The sequence below is a fragment of the Podarcis melisellensis genome, assembly GCF_964234715.1.
Source record: "Podarcis melisellensis genome assembly, chromosome: 1".
Classification (NCBI taxonomy): Eukaryota; Metazoa; Chordata; class Lepidosauria; order Squamata; family Lacertidae; genus Podarcis; species Podarcis melisellensis.
The window spans coordinates 82,671,682-82,683,411 of NC_138528.1; positions in this window are offsets into that span (position 1 = coordinate 82,671,682).

Genomic DNA, 11,730 nt, shown 5'->3' on the forward strand with positions numbered 1-11,730 from the left:
ATGTCAATGAGCATCAGGTTAGAGCTTTGTCTGTTGAGTAAGGATAATCCCTTGCCTGAACACCAGCTTGAAATGCTCTGCCACTCTGATGAGAGATGCTACACTTCAGCAATGATGGGGGGGAGCGTTTTGGACATTTTTAAAAAATTGAGAGCATTCCATACCATATTGCAATGACATAAATAAAGCGGGATCTGATTTAGCATGCTTACTTGACTTAGTAACCGAAACATTGGAAAGTGCAGCCATGTTAATTTTACATGCCTACTTATTTATTTGTTTGTTTGAAAATGTATATTCTGCTCTTTCATAAAATATAACAAGGCGCTTACACTGGAAACATGATAAGATCAGTCTATATGTATCTATAAAGCTTAGCTTAAAACAGCAACAAACTTCTGTAGATTCCAGTTTCAAGGAAAAATAATATTGTGAAGGCTATCTAAACGGTGTCGTTTTCAGAAGACATCTGAAAGAAGGCAGGGAACCTCCACTGGTAGGAAATTCCACAGGGCAGGGCCTAGTAAACTAAAGACTCAGTCCCTAGTGAAGGCCAACCGATACTTGGGTGAGGAGGGAGCCACCAGAAGTTTCACAACAGAAGGACACTGACCAGCAGCAGTGACCAAGATGCTCTCAAGATGCCATGTTTTCACCCTCTCCCCTGGGCTAAATGCATATAGAATTGTAGCAAACAGTGATCTTTCCCAGATCGAGCATGGATTGTGAAATACTATTTCAACTGAGAACATTCAAGTGCCTGTAAGTTGTTTTGGGCTAGCTACGTTAGATGTGCACTGCCCCATATGAAGTAATCTGGCTGTGCCTCACCAAAGGTCCCTCCTACTGAGTAAGCCCTAGATCTGTATGCTGCTCCCCCATGTGAGGAGCCTTTTAATTGCAGGAGGCATCTTCTCAGTGAAGTACCTTCAGGCCCTGGGCTGACTTTAGGCTGCCCACTCGGTAGTTCTACACAGGAAGGTGTATAATAAGGCACAGTCCAACTACACATCCTGATTTGTGGAGTGGGGCTTGCTTTGCGCACTCAATTGTAGGACAGCATGCAGATTCCACCTCAAGGGTCTGGAATTTCTCTCTGTGGTGGATGGAAGTTGCCATCAAGGATTCTAGGGTCAACTTTCTGGTGACTTAGTGGCCATTGTCCATTAAGGTGGGGTTTCTACCCATTTTTCATCCTACTTTGGTTATCACTCTTAGACTACACTCCTAAAGCTGGGATGGGGAGTCCACCTTACTCTAAGCCAGGCTTCCCCAGGCTAGTGCCATCCACTGTCTCAACCAGGGGTCAGCAAACCTTTTCAACAGGGGGCCGGTCCACGGTCCCTCAGACCTTGTGGGGGGCCAGACTATATTTCATAATAATGAACGAATTTCTATGCCCCACAAATAACCCAAATATGCATTTTAAATAAAAGGACACATTCTTCTCATGTAAAAACATGCTGATTCCTGGACCGTCTGCAGGCTGTATTTAGAAGGCAATTGGGCCGGATCCAGCCCCTGGTCTTAGTTTGCCTACCCATGGTCTCAACCATGCACTGAGGCTCCTCAGTTCTGCCTGTTTAGCTGGTCCTGTACATGGAACAGGTAGTATTTCAAATAGAAGTTACTTTGAATAAACAGGTAGACCCTAGGTGAATGCAAATAGTTTAAACACTCCCAACAGACTGTGAAAGCACAGTGTTCCCACACAAAATCTCCGGGGAGATAACCAACACCCAATGTTGTTTGCAGTGCCCACACCCACCCACCTCTCCCTGTCTCTCTGTATTTCTCTCTCTCATTCTCAAATTTCAGTCTATTCTTTGCACACGCAGAAACACCTTGCACACACATCCCCAGCTAGCAGGAGGAGGGGAGTCTGGATAAGTACTCACTTCTGATCGTCATCTGGTCATATTAGCTCCCATGGAGCAGTGACGGAGGAACCCACTCTGGCACCTGGGGTGGGACGCCAAAGGGCGGGGCGAACCACCCAGTAGTGCACATGCAATGTCCGTACAGAGTGCTCACGTGTGGCATCCCATACGGAATGCGCACGCATGGGCTGCCATTTGTGCACACTCTGTACGGGATGCTGCACATGCGTAGTCCGTATGGGCTGCTACTCTCTCGCGCTGTCTCTACAGGCTGCCGTGCGAGTGGCATCCCGTACAGACTGCATGTGCAGCATCCCGTACGGATGGCATCCTGTACGGATCCCGTACAGTCACCATGCGAGAGGCAGCCCATACGGACGTCGTGAGAGCGGCACCCATACTGACTGCACCCACCCTCGGCCACTCTACAGCTGGGGGGAGGCAGGGGTCATCTTGTCACACACACCCCAAGAGTGGCACCCGGGACAGCCCGCCCCCTCTGCCCATTTCATACGCCCCTGCCAAGGAGATACGTTTGCCTTACGTTTGCTTACATTGAGTAGCATTTGCCATTTGCCCATTCACCTGACAAAGTCCTTCTGGAGTTCCTCACAATCCTTTTTGTTGTTGTTTCAACCATCATCAGCAAACTTTGCCACCTCACTGCTCACCAGTAGCTCTAATTTATGGACAGGGTTTTGCTTTTTATCTTTTTCTCTCTGCAAGGGCTCGAGTCTGTCTTCTTTTTCTTTTAAGGAAGCCCACAGTCTGGAACTTCTGGCTAGCAGGCCTAGGAGGTTTGCTTATATGTAGTCCCCTCTTGATCAGCTGATTACCTCAGAGCAACACATGCTGGTAGCCACTTTCACAAAAAGGATTCCAGAGTTGCCAAAAATGAGGGTTCCTGAGTCCTTTTCCCCATCTCAAGGAGTGGTTTTGGCATCAGTGGACCTGGCTCTCTCAGCCATGCCCTCCTTTAATCTAGAAGGGGGTGTGTCTGTGCAAACTGAGACTTAACTCATCCTACCTCTGACCTTGGGTGCTCTTTGCAAAGTGAGAAAGGCATTGCTGTTTTGGCAGTGGTTTTTTTTATTTTTACAGTGGTTTTATTGCACCATTTGCAACGAGTTTTTGCAGGGACACAAACACTTTCTCCCAATGGTTTATTATTATTATTATTTATTTCAGGAGTGTCACATTTTCCTATCACATGTGCTTTCTCTGTGTAATCTACCTTATGAAATGTGGCAGTACTAGCGCACAGAGCCCTAAATGGCTTGGGACACAAGTACCTAAAAGAGTGCCTTTCTTAATATCAACCATCTTGGACCCTACGATTGGCAGGTGAGGCCTGGCTGGTGGTGCTGTAACTGTGGAATGCCTGCCTGACATTGACCCGTCACAGGGTCTGCCTCCCTTATTGTATCTGCCTCCTTTATTATTGACTTTTAGGAGGAGGTTTAAAGCATTCCTGGTTACCCAGACATGCGATGACTGAAATATACTGTTCCTGGCAACCTTGAAATCATTGGTTGAATGTTTTTAGAATATTTTTAATTGTTTTTATTACTTATAGGTTTGCCACCCTGAGCTCCTTAGGAAAGAACGGCAGGATAAATAATTGGTTTCAGCGGTTCTCAACCTGTGGGTCCCCAGATGTTGTTGGACTACAACGCCCATCATCCCTGAGCTCTGGCCTTGCTAGCTAAGGGTGATTGGAGTTGTAGTTCAACAACATCTGAGGACCCACAGGTTGAGAAAGGCTGGACCGTTAAGTGCTCAGCGCTGAATCATTGGAGCACAGCAGAATTCATGTGGCCTGTAAAATTAAAAGTCAGTCATCACTAGCAAGTCTTCATCAGCCTCTACCCGCTTCCCTGTATCAATGTCTTGCTATTTTGTGAAGCTTTCTATCTTTGGCTGCCTGCAGCCCCTCTCCAGCACTATGTATCTTGCTTGTGAAAGGGAGGAGAAAATAACAAGCAGGCCGTTTCCTCCACAGCATAGCTCTCTCTTCCGCATCACGCTTTCCCCACCCACACATCATGGCATGAGGTTGATGATGCAGGATTAGAGTGCAAACACCTGGGAAACTGCAGCCTGCAGTGAGTTATCGTTACCCCTTTCCACCCTTCGGATACTTATCTGGAGTTGTTTCCACAGAGGTGTGAACTAAAGGCCTCTCAGCTGGTGAATCATTGTTTACTTGAGGGATCTCTGCTGGCCTTGTGCTTGGTGCATTTCAATGAGAAGAACCATCTGCTTAGGATTCTTTACAGATATTTCTTCTGCTACAAGCATTTATGAGCACAGATGGTCCTACCCTTAGGCAGAGTGAGGTGGCTGCCTCAGGCAACAGATTATGGGGTGTGAGGTGGAGCAATGCCATTCCTCCTGAGCATCCTAGCCTGTTCCCTGTGTTAGAAGACAGCCTATGTGCACCACACAGCCTGCTCTGTGCCCCACAAGTTAGCCTGCTCCCCTCAGGTGTGGTGGAAGGCAATATTCTGTTGACGCTGCTGAAGTAAGGAGTCAGTTTCCAGGCCAGTCAGCTTCTGTGTCAGGGATTGGCAAGGCACTGAGGAGTGGGTGGCGGCAGTTGTGGGGCAAGAGACTGACCCAGGGGAAGGGGGCAGTGGGTTTTGGGGCATCCTGCAAGAGCGAAGCCAGAGCTGGAGAGAGGGGAAGAGTCTGAGCAGGAGGAGACAGGGGAGAGGGTGCAAGACATGGCACAGGAGTCATGCTGGAGAAAAGGCAGGACGTGCCAGGAGTGGAGGATGAAATGGTGCCTGAGGGGTGGTGGTGATAGAATCCCCTTTATCCCCTCTTCTGCTGTCCCCCAGGACCAGGAAGAGCTTGAAGAGACAGTCACCATGGCAATTTCTGTACAGGAGAAGTCTCAGGCTGCTTGCGGGTGTGCCTTCAGACAAGGGTACTTAAGTTTGAGTGGAGGCATGGTTACGCTGTCATTCTGACCGTCCAGCTCAGAGCACAAGCCTGGGGAAGGGATGCCAGTTACTTAGTTGTCTGAAGCGTGCTACCACGTGTGCTTTGTCAACTACCAGCCATTTGTCCTCCTTGGGCAGGGCATCCTCAGGACATTCTGCATGTGGAATGGAGGGGGAGGCCATCTTGCCCTTTGCCTCAGGCAGCAGAATGTCTTGGACTGGCCCTGATTAAATATGAGGAAGTACTGCAAATGCTTCTAGAGATCCAGACCTTCAGAGTGGAGAAAAAATCTCTTGAATGCATGAGACGCCTCCCCCATTTTTTCACTTTTACTTGGCCCTCGCCCACTCCTTGATGCTTTAACCTAAGAAGCCATGGTTCTTACCAGATAGGTGTACAGAATCTTTGGGATTGCACACCTGTTACTGAGTATATTCTTCTAACAGGTTGGAAAGGGCAGCTGAAAATTACTCAGTATTTCACGCTTATGGTATGACGACTAATGTAGTGGTACATTTAGCAGGACTAAATGTCAGATTTTATTGGAGTAGTGACCCAAGGCTCTTCTCAGATGACATAATCCATAATGCATTATAAAAGAAAGAAAGAGGCACTTACATGGGAGTGCTGGTCTTTATTTTTATTTTTTTGGCATCCCTCCCACGCCCCCCACCCACAACTGGCAGCCTCTCTGGAAAATCTACTCCATTTCCAAAACGAAAGTGGATATTCAGAACTGACATTTACCAGCCCCAAACCTGGGAGTGCTTGTAGAGTCAGCTGAGATAGGTAAAGACAACCAGAAGACATGGTGATGGATGTTAGCAGGGGGCGGGGAGGGCTGTTCCAGTTCCAGGGAGGCCAGCTGAGCCAGGTTTTGAAAGGGGAAGAAGCCAGAGTCTGGGAAGATTGAGAGTGGTTAAAGTGTCAGCCCATCCACCCAGCTGGTGGGGAAACAACTGGGTGAGGAAAGATGATGAGGACACTCTGTAAAGGAGAGTTCCCTCCTGCGTGGTACATTCTTTTTTTATATACTGGTGGCGGCATGCATTGTGTCACACAGGAATGGAATACATTCTCCTATCTGTGCTGCTCCCTTTTTTACTTCCCCAGGATAAATCACCCCTGAGAAAGAAAGTAGGTCGAAGGCGAGAGGATGTGTGTTGAGAGAGAGCAAAGCAACTGCAGAGGAGTGTCGATAGTCTTTCTCCCTCTCCCAGGGGTACTTTCAGATAACTTGAAATGGAGCGGGGTTAGGATGTAGGACCCTTATCACATGTCAGTCATGCTGAACATGACCTGTTTATTCAGCATTCATCCTGAAATGCTTGCACAAAGCTTACGTGGTTTTTAGACTATATGCTCCTCCAGAAGTCCTTTTTATTGAGCAGTCAGGATGATTTGTGCTCATGGTGGTATTTGGGTGATTATACACATTCAGGCTTTCAATATTGTCTGCACCTACAAAAATTTCAGTGAAAACGTTCTGGTTTGTTACCATACAGTGAGTGTCAAGTAGTTTTCTGATGAAATCCTGTAACTTTTCAAACCACAAATGTTCTTGGTTTGTTTACTTTTGTTTCTTTTCCAAGTGCAGCAATGTGGGAAAAGTGCAGCATATAACCAAAACAAAACAAAACAACACAACACAACACAACACAACAGACACCAACCTGCAGAGGCCCTAAATCTAGATTTGTTTATGAGGCAGTTTTTAATTAGATATTTTCTGTTGCAGAAGGGATGTTCGCTCACTACTGTTGATCCTAGCTATGACACATGCAAGTGACTTAACAGTATTGGCTTCTACACTTGAAAACTAGCCACGGCCACATCTGCACATTAAAAATACTTGCACCCCAGGGCTAAATAGTTGCTCGCTTCATTGACTTCAGAAAAGCGCTTGACTCTGCCTGGCACTCAGCAGCTGCCCTTAAATAGATACAAAGTGGAACAGAGGGGAAACGTACGACCTTAAAATGCAAGTACCAACCCCTATTCAAGGCAGGATTTCAAAACAAATGCCATGCAAAATGAGGCCCATGAAAAAACAAAGAGGAGTAAAATTAGAACCTAATCTCTGTCTAACCATTTCCAACATACATTTCAATGACCTACCAGGTTGGCTACAATAGTATTCCCCCTCCTCCAAAAGGCATACTTTGGGTTAAGCTTCATTGAGCTCACTGGGAGTTTCTTGCTAGGGAACATGTGTAAGGATGGACTACACAAAAGCAGAATGAGAAAGGCCTCTTAAGAAGGGGTGGAGAATGTAAGGATAGCAGGAACCAAAGTATTCCAGGTGGGGGTGCATGGAGGGAAGCAATTCTGTGGAACACCAGTGGAGAGCTGAAACCCATGGTAGAAGCTGTTTTGATTTTGGTTGTAGTAAAAGTAAGTCAATGTTTCTTCTTTCTACATCTCAGTCTCCTGTTGTATAATTTTACAAAGTTTGTACTACATATTACATTGAGTTTCCCATTGCCTAAAGCCCTGTGCCCCGCAAATGAATCTGAAAATTCAGATTGTAGGAAATGACATTTCTACTTAGGTAATCAATAATGCTTGAGTTACTGCTGGAAGAGTTCAACGTGATTGTTTTCAGGTGACCATGAAAACTGGCATGGCAAATTTTGTATACTGGTATAGTAACCAGAGTCCTATGCTTTTCTTTTGGCTGATATGACTTTAATTCTGTAAGATCAAATTCATAGATGAAGTGAAAAACAGCCAGGGCCAGAACGTGCTGTCTTGGGGCCCCTGCGGGGACCCATTGCTATTTGCCACCATTTTAATTTCCCTCAGCATCTCCGAGGAATTGTGGGAAATGTAAGGACAGGGTAGACCTATCCCTCTAATTCTGTTCAAAGTCCTGTCACCACATCGAGATAAGCCCTGACAAAGGAGAGGCCTCACAACCCTTACAACCCAGTATTTTGCTAGGGCCACCTCAAACCTGAACCTTGCTTTGTTGGAGGGTCTATTAATTTTGAACATGTCTTTGTTTCTTCAAATTGTTTGGAAGGAGAAGAAACTACCCAGCCTGATTATAAATAATAAGTTCCAAAGGAGAGAGAGCGAGAGAGAGAAGTTTCAAATATGAAATGAATAACAATCAAATACCACCCCAACTATTTTGAGGTTGACAAACTCTGAACATCTCTACTAAGGCACAATGCAAATCCAACACTTGTTTGCAAAGCATGAGATTTATTGGGACCCATGTGCATCTATGGGCTTGTCCAGCCCTAATGACTCATTTATTTGAGCCTCTGCCTTCGAAAGGTTGTGTTACATCATTCATGAAATTTTCAAACTTCTTGTTTTGCTTCTAGACTGTCGCTGTTTTAGGGTGGGATTCAATCACATCCTGGAAAATCCAGGCTGCACAATTATAGATTGGGAAGTCATTTGCAATCATTCCACTTCTGTAAAATATCAGACTTTCTGTGATAAGCAACGTGATGGGGAAGTATACTGAAAAGGGTGGGAAAGCACTTACTTCCCATTAAATAGCCAAAGCAATCTAATCTCCCTGGAAATAAATCAGGATGATGCCCATAAAACATGTAGTCTAACTTTCTAGTGAAACTGGCAGACAAAGCAATACCTAACCTACTCTTTTAACAAGCTTGTTTCTGACTATTAATTCATTTTTTTTGTGATCCAGCGTGTGCCTAGAGAAAGGACCCACCCAGCTGAGATTTCAGCAGCAAAATATCCTTCGCTGATTCCAAATTCAAATGTAATATTATGATGATGATTTCATCCAAGAGTTGATGGGATTGAATTGAGCCCAAATGAGGTAGAATCTTACTGAGAAAAAAAATCCTAGGCATTTGGGAAAGTCAGTAATATGCCTTAATCATCTTTTCTTTAAAAAGTGATGTTATGACAAAATTATGCCTATCACTTGAAACACAAATTTCTATCCAGACACTAGATGTGAGTGTGAATCGGTGACTGTGTATGGTTGTGTGTATGTATGCTTTCTGATGCTGCCTTTGTGAGCATAAGGCCATTGTTTGTCCATTGTTTGTTGGTTGTAGAATGGCCTTAGACAATCCACACCATCCTGAACTGTTGCTGTTTGATTGTACTCTTTCCCTGTTCACAGCAGTGAGCAGATCATGCTGGGATGTGTTTGTAATAAAAAGAGCTCTTCCACTGCCCTCCTCATCACTCTCACCACTCAGAACTATTTGTGGTTGCTGAGACGTAGGCAGGCATAGACCTGTGTGCACTTATTTTATTTCTATTTTAAATTCCACCAGAAACCTCAAAATTCTGATTTGCCGTGGTCGGTCGTCCCCTCCCCTTACCAACGGTTCTTTCTTTGTAATCATATTGGCTTGTGTTCCATGTTAGTCCTACTTAGAGTAGACCCATTAAAAAATAATAATTAGGCATGACTCATTTAGATCCATTTATTTCAGTGGTCCTACTTCGAGTATGCATGCAACCCACCGGCCCTAGTAAATTGCATAAGTCTTCATCTAACTTTGTGCATGAAGAAAATGCCAACTAGAAGAGAAAGGCATAGGAAGATATCTAATGGAGAACTGAGGACATAGACAGGCTTTGTAATACAGGACCACCATTTGCTAGACTTTGCTGTGTTATGAAGGGAAGTGCTGCCCTACCCATCTGGTGTTGCCTTTTTGTATTTTGAAATTAAGGCATTTCAGCATTCTGTAAACCTTTGCTTTTTATTGTAAAAATGGGTTCCAGCTTGCCAAGAAAGAAGTTAAGTTTTCTGCTGGCACATGCTAATTAGCATTATAAGAATGAAAAACATGGCCTAAGTGTTCCATATAAAGACACAGGTTAAATGTAATTGCCAGATACCACCTCACTTTAAGGTCAGAATCATTTATAGTGGTGGATTGTTATAAATAGATACCAGAATTATTGAAGACCTTCAATTTAATGTTTTAAAAAAATTAAGCAACAAGCTGTAGCAACATGTCCACATTCACTATTTGGAGGTTATGAGCTTCGGAACTATTATTTGTACAAATACAGTAAAAGAAATGGCAGGCTGAAGCAAAATGGTTTGGGTTCAATCAAGTGAGGAGCAACCAGAAGAGGAAAGTTACCCAGAATGTCACTGCTCCCTAGGGATGGAGGAGAAATGCGATTCAGTTCACATTTAACGGTGAACCTGCCTAATTCCCACTTTCCAGAACAATACATGAACCGAAACAGAGCCATCCTTCAAAATGTGTGTATCTCTGAATTTTGTAAGGCAGTTATCCAGACAAGTAATGTGCAAAAATTAAATTAGGGGAAATTGCTTTGCAAAAATGTGTACGTTAGGAGAAATTTATGGTAAAATGCTGGTCAATTTTCATGAAGATTGTTTTTTTTAATATTGTAAACTGATGTGAGAATGGAGAAGTGATGTCTGGAAAAATGAGATACTGAGAGAAACCAAAATTGACATACCGATTTCACCCATCCCTTCTGCCCATGTCAAAACCACACCCTCCTAAAGCTAAGGGATGAAAGTGCAAAGAAACATCTGCCCCTTTTTGTGATGCTGTCCCAAACCTTTTACAAAATTTGGATTTTCCATGTTTGCTGAAGAAATTGGTGGAAGGAAGCAGGGACATGGGTTGATTGCAAAAGGCTGATGGTGTCATGAGCATGGCAAGGGGCAGGGCGGGGGGGGGGGGACTAAGAAACTTTGTGGAGACAATGTTATAAAACAGCCATCTGAAAACACCCTGGATCTCTGCACTGAAGAAAAGTTGAAATGCTTGTAGGGGGGTGACTATGGCTGTACATACACAGTATACCTTTAGAGCACATTGGAAGCACATTCTTTCCCTCAAATAATTATATCTGCCTCAGACCTCTGCTTATCCCTTCTCCCAAGTTTGTCCAGAAGTTGGACTGGACTGCTGCTAAAGCCGTTTCCCAGCACAGGTTTGGCAGGCTAAGGCCTTTGTATATCAGACCTGCTGGAAACGTGGTTCATAGACTCGTGGCCTGATCTGTGTTTTGTTGGCTCCTTCTTTTCTCCCCACTCCTGCTGTGGGCCCAACTGCTTTGTCATTTAAGGCTTCTGTATTCCCTTAATCAAGCTCTGTGTTGTTAAACCTTTTATACTGTATTTGCTGAGGCAGAAGCAAGGGGTGGGGGCGGAATTGCAAGTTACACAACCAGTTTGGTTTTGTTTAACTCTATTGAAAAGCCTGAAATCGGATCAGAAGAATCAGATTGTGGCTTATAGACAAAGCTACTTTCTTTGGGCTTTTTCATTTGCTTCCTGGCGTGATTGTTCGCAATCTTTATAGAAAGAAAACAAAAGAAAAGAAACCAGAAAAATGGATGAGAAATAATCTCCAGGATAGGCCTGTGACTGTTCTATGTGTAGAATTTACGATAATTTCAGATGGCTGGCATATAAATGAGTGGAGAAATGTTAATGTAACCTGTTGTGCCAGTTGTCTCCAGGTAAGGACTGGCTAATGACCTTGCCTAGCACCATGTGACTGGGCTGAGTCTTGCCTCACAATGTAATAGCATAGTCTGCCTTCAGACGCCATTCTCTGCGGCCCAACCCACTGCATTCTCCCGGGGGGCAGGGGGCATGGATAAGCTCATGGTCTCTTTCAGCTCTTTGGTTCCATGGTTATTACTTGCATTCTGCTTAAAGATGTTACCGTCGTCATAATAGTTTTGGAAACATTTGCTCTGGCTGCTGGTCCATTTCCAAAGCCCACATCTGCATGTGATGTGCGTACCTACAGGAAGGCCTTTTCCCACATATCGCTGCCCGTGCATTAAGATAATTGGAGGCAAGGTAGCCATGTGTGTTCTGCTATGCAGAGGTAAGCCATCTTTTTGAAGGGCTGTCTGATCCAAGCCTGGTTTAAAAATGTGTAAGAAGGGA